The sequence below is a fragment of the Armigeres subalbatus genome, chromosome 2, assembly GCF_024139115.2.
Source record: "Armigeres subalbatus isolate Guangzhou_Male chromosome 2, GZ_Asu_2, whole genome shotgun sequence".
NCBI classification, from domain to species: domain Eukaryota; kingdom Metazoa; phylum Arthropoda; class Insecta; order Diptera; family Culicidae; genus Armigeres; species Armigeres subalbatus.
The window spans coordinates 81,176,253-81,182,202 of record NC_085140.1 but is presented as its reverse complement, the minus strand read 5'-3'; the positions used below and the strand labels follow the sequence as shown (position 1 = coordinate 81,182,202).

Genomic DNA, 5,950 nt, shown 5'->3' with positions numbered 1-5,950 from the left:
TTTGGTTACGCGTGTAGATCTAAAGGCCTTACTTCGGGAATATTTTGGATGACCAAGAACTAAGGCTTTGATTACATTCTATTCTATGGGCCACAAAGAGCATGTGCCATATTTGAATGTACCATAGTTGAAACAGGCTGATAGATCTTTGGTTACGCGTGTAGATCTAAAGGCCTTACTTCGGGAATATTTTGGATGACCAAGAACTTAGGCTTTGATTACAATCTATTCTATGAGCCATAAAGAGTATGTGCCATATTTGAAACAGGCTGATAGATCTTTGGTTACGCGTGTAGATCTAAAGGCCTTACTTCGGGAATATTTTGGATGACCAAGAATTAAGGCTTTGATTACAATCTATTCTATGAGCCATAAAGAGTATGTGCCATATTTGAAACAGGCTGATAGATCTTTGGTTACGCGTGTAGATCTAAAGGCCTTACTTCGGAATATCTTGGATGACCAAGAACTAAGGCTTTGATTACATTCTATTCTATGAGCCACAAAGGGCATGTGCCATATTTGAATGTACCATATTTGAAACAGGCTGATAGATCTTTGGTTACGCGTGTAGATCTAAAGGCCTTACTTCAGGGATTTTTTGGATGACCAAGAACTAAGGCTTTGATCACATTATATTCTATGAGCCACAAAGAGCATGTGCCATATTTGAATGTACCATATTTGAAACAGGCTGATAGATCTTTGGTTACGCGTGTAGATCTAAAGGCCTTACTTCAGGAATATTTTGGATGACCAAGAACTAAGGCTTTGATTACATTCTATTCTATGAGCCACAAAGGGCATGTGCCATATTTGAATGTACCATATTTGAAACAGGCTGATTAGATCTTTGGTTATGCGTCTAGATATAAAGGCCTTACTTCAGAGATTCCTTGGACGACCAAGAATTTATGCTTTGATTACAATCCATTCTATGAGCCACAAAGAGCATGTACCATATTTTAAACAGGCGGATAGATCTTTGGTTACGCGTGTAGATCTAAAGGCCTTATTTCATGGATCTCTTGGATGACCAAAAACTTATGCTATGATAACAATCTATTCTATGAGCCACAAAGAGCATGTACCACATTTGAAACAGGCGGATAGATCTTTGGTTTCGCATGTAGATCTAAAGGCCTTACTTCAGTGATCTCTTGAATGACCAAGAACTTATGATTTGACTACATTCTATTCTATGAGCCATAAAGAGCATGCACCATATTTGAAAGAGGCCGATTGATATCTGGTTACGCGTGTAGATCTAAAGGTCTTACTTCAGGAATATTTTGGATGACCAAGAATTAAGGCTTTGATTACAATCTATTCTATGAGCCACAAAGAGTATGTGCCATATTTGAAACAGGCCGATAGATCTTTGGTTACGCTTGAAGATCTAAAGGCGTTACTTCAGGGATATCTTGGATGACCAAGAACTTGTGCTTTGATTGCCATTTATTCTATGAGTCACAAAGAGCATGTACCATATTTGAATGTACCATATTTGAAACAGGCTGATAGATCTTTGGCTACGCGTGTAGATATAAAGGCCTTACTTCAGGCATTTCTTGGATGACCAAGAACTTATGCTTTTATTAAAATATATTCAATATGCCACAAAGAGCATGTACCATATTTGAAACGAGCCGATAGATCTTTGGTTGCGCGTGTATATCTAAAGGCTTACTTCGGGAATGTTTTGGATGACCAAGAATTAAGGCTTTGATTACAATCTATTCTATGAGCCACAAAGAGTATGTGCCATATTTGAAACAGGCCGATAGATCTTTGGTTACGCTTGAAGATCTAAAGGCCTTACTTCGGGAATATCTTGGATGACAAAGAACTAAGGCTTTGATTACATTCTATTCTATGAGCCACAAAGAGCATGTGCCATATTTGAATGTACCATATTTGAAACAGGCTGATAGATCTTTGGTTACGCGTGTAGATCTAAAGGCCTTACTTCGGGAATATTTTGGATGACCAAGAACTAAGGCTTTGACTACATTCTATTCTATGAGCCACAAAGAGCATGTACCATATTTGAAACAGGCTGATAGATGTTTGCTTACGCGTGTTCATCTAAAGACCTTACTGCGTGAATTTTTGGATGACCAAGAACTTATGCTTTGATGACAATCTATTCTATGAGCCACAAAGAGCATGTACCATATTTGAATGTACCATATTTGAAACAGGCTGATAGATCTTTGGTTACGCGTGTAGATCTAAAGGCCTTACTTCGGGAATATTTTGGATGACCAAGAACTAAGGCTTTGTTTACAATCTATTCTATGAGCCACAAATAAAGGATTCCTGTGAGAAACCCCAAAAGATTCCCGATAATATACTCAAAGGATTTCGGTATAGGAATCCCCAAAGGATTCATGTCGGAATCCCCGAAGGACTCCCGACGGATTCCTTATTGGATTGGTTTGAATCTCGAAAGATTTCCATCAGTTTCCCATTGGAATCCCTGAAGAATTCCCGAAAGATTTCCATTAGGAATCGCGTCGGAATCCCAAAAGAATTCTCATCGAAATCCCCGAATGATTTCCGTTGAAGTTCTCGAAGGATTCTCATCTGAATCTTTGAAGGATTCTCATAGGAATCCCCAAAGGATTCCCGACGAATTACCAAATGAATTTAATTCTTGAAGGAACCGCGTCAGAGGAAAGTTTCGCCTCGGAATTCCCAAAGCATTCCCGACAAAATCCCCGAAAGACTCCCGTCAGATTCCTTATTGGATTCCCTTTGAAATCCCCGAAGGATTCCGTTTGAATCCCTAAAGGATTCCGTTTGAATTCCTAAAGGATTCCTTTGGAAGCCCCCAGGGATGCCTATCAAAATCCCTAAAGACTTCCCGGTAAAATCGTCGAAAAATTCCCTTATGAATCCTCAAAGGATTGCCTTCTAAATCCCGGAAGGATTCCAGTTGAAGTCATCGAAGGATTCCCGCCGGAAGTCCCCGAATGATTCTCGTCGGAATCCCTGAAGAATTCCCATCGGAATTATCGAATGATTTTGGTTACCCAAAGGAACCGCGTCAGAATCCCGAAAAGTTTCGGCTCAGAATCTTATGGAAAGACTTCCGATTTCAAAATGGATTCCCTTTGAAATCCTCGAAGGGTTCCGTCGGAATTTTCGATGAAATCCCCAAACGATTTCCATTGAAGGATTCCCGACGAAATCACCGAATGATCACGGTTCCCCTACAGAAACCGCGTCAGAATCTCCGAAAAAAATCGCATCGCAATATCGGCGAAATTCCCAAAGGATTCCTGTCACAATCTGTAAAGGATCCCTGTCAGAATCTCTTATAATTTACCGTCATAATCCCCGAAGCATCGCTGTCAATATCCTTTAAGAATTCCCGTTCGATTCTCCGATGGATTCCCGTAGGAACTCTCGAAGGATTCGCTTCGGAAGATTGTTATCGTAACCTTAAAAGGATTATAATCGAGATTTCATGAAAACTCCTTCCCATAAGTATTTTCTTCAGAATTTCAGAAGGATTTTCCTTGAAATTCCGAAATTATCCCTTCCCTTTTATTAGACTAAAGCTTCTCTTCATAATGGCAAAATAACTTTCATTAGAATTCCTGAATTTGAATAGTAATTCATGGCAAATTTCCATCAGAATCTCAAATAGATTCTCTTTGGAGTTAGAAAAGAAATAAGCCCTTGAATGAGCCTTATTATAAGTATGCTTATGTCGTTGAAGCCATATAATATATTATTATAGGTAATTGTATTGCTTTTAAATAGAAGAATGTTTCAGAAATTTTAGGAAGAAGGTACATGCTTTGGTTTGAGGAGAGGTGTCTTACCTCGTTCACGATTTGCACTGTTACAGCACCTCAATCTTCCCTGACACTCCTAGGATTGTAGTGGTCGAACCACCGACGAAGTCGAACGTCCAAGACAAGATTTTCGGCAATGGCTTGGTATTCTTCCAAAACCGCAATCATCGTACCGTCGTTAATACTCTGTAAGTTTCCACTCTTAATTGATCGACGATCGTATTTAATAGGTTGACTTTCTGGAAGAACAAGAAATAGAGCACTTCAGATATGCTTTAAAACATTCAAATTTCTTTAATCGCAGTTCCAGACTTGATGCTATAAACTCATACTTACCGTTACCGTTCCATTCCATTGCGCCTGAGGCTGAAAACTTCTAGCAGCGGCTTTCTATGCCTTGCTTCGTATATGGAAATACCAAAGCAGTTCCAACAGCAAATTGGATTTCTGAAATGAATCATTTAATCAATTGAACATTATTATTATGTTTCAGGAACAAACGACTTTTAGACTTACCTTTCGTCAGCTATTTAGAAATGTATTCTGATGTTTCGGACACAATAATCTTAAAATTTACTACTCAATACTCAAATGCCAGTAAAATCAAAATATGGCGTCGCATCCGAGGTCGCATCGTCACTGGCCATCGCCGGTCAGATGAAGCAGTAAACAGTGTTGCGAGAAAATTGTATCTTCAATAAATGCGATTTTACATTCAATCTGCGTATTTTCACACACCGTAATAAAGTTAATGGGTTGCACCTTTTTCTGTGTAATATTCAATGCTTCAAGGTTAGAATATTACACAAATGTAATGTAATGGAAAATAATGAATTTGTTTCGGTGTAATTTGAAAGTGACGTAATGTTACATCGAAACAGATGTAAAAGTACATTTGAATTTCGTGTTTACATCGAATTTTTGGTACATCACCCATATTACATAGATGAGGATTACAATATTTTTTGCTGTGTAGTTGAAGCTTATACCTCCAGGAATATGATCCACGGTTTTTGCTCCAATTTATTTCCAAACGAGTGAGAATGTATAGATTTCAGCTCAGAATATTAAAAATCCCGTCCTATTTCAAATTACTTGGAGACCAGATTCCGGCCTAAAATTTTCGTAAGTTATTTTTTCTTTAAGCAAAAACAATCCACACAAATAGTAAAGAGGCTGCACTCATAACAAAGAGACACAGTGTCAAAATTGGAGCGGCGCGTTTGCTGTCAAATCAGTTGTTCCAATCGAGCACAAGGTTCTTAAAGGTAGGAATATTGCGCACTTGTATAATGCAGGCACTTTAACAAATAGAAGATAATTATATCTATGGTATAAGTCCAGTGTTGGTAGAATCATGTTCGAATCTAAATTATCGTATTTTATGTTTATGTATAGGTTTACTATCCATTGTTTTAAGCAAAGAAACTTAATTTAATGAACACATCGAAGAAGTACAAGTGGAAATCATGCAATGACGCAAATTGCGAGTTGAACATGAACGATTCTCTATAGAGATAATTTTGTCTGAATCACGAACATGAATCACTTCTATAATCCATATGATTGCCTTACAAAACGTTTGCTTCAGTCAAAATCATATATTCTAAAAATCTAATATTTCTTTGATAAAACTGAGAAAATATAATGTATTCTATTTTTCTCTGTTTCGTGGGACATTATCTAGAAATAAATTAAATGCGGGACGTTTCGCGGAACGCTTTTCAGCGCGGGATAAATAGTGAAAATGCGGGACGTCTGGTCACATGACCCTAATACCGAATTTGCGGAGATTGCTTTAAAAAAATTTCTGTGGCAACCCAATCAGTAGGGACACGGCAGGTATTTTCGTCTGTTCGTCATAGTCTCGAAAACCAATAAAAAGACGCTTTTTTGTAAAACTCATACGTACCAAATCGTAAGCTCAGGAGAAACGTTCTGCTATAGTGGAGTTCTAGCAAATGTACGTTGCTTTCGTTGGTTTTAGCCCCTACGAAGATGGACGGAAATACCTGCCGTGTCCCTAAGTGATTTAAGTATTTAATCGGTGGTTTGATGTCGATATTTAACTAAGACAGAAAATGGCAACAGAAAATCGACCTACATATGTTGCACAATATAGCGCGAGTGCTTCAATGTAT

General features: G+C 38.1%; 1 long non-coding RNA gene across 1 annotated transcript; it reads right to left on the bottom strand.

The window, feature by feature from the left end:
- Positions 1-3,857: 3,857 nt before the first annotated feature.
- On the bottom strand, positions 3,858-4,441 carry LOC134214604 (uncharacterized). Its single transcript, XR_009979847.1, has 3 exons — positions 4,326-4,441; positions 4,146-4,256; positions 3,858-4,048 (listed from the first exon to the last, which is right to left on the bottom strand). It is a non-coding gene; the product is annotated as an uncharacterized LOC134214604 (long non-coding RNA).
- Positions 4,442-5,950: the final 1,509 nt, after the last annotated feature.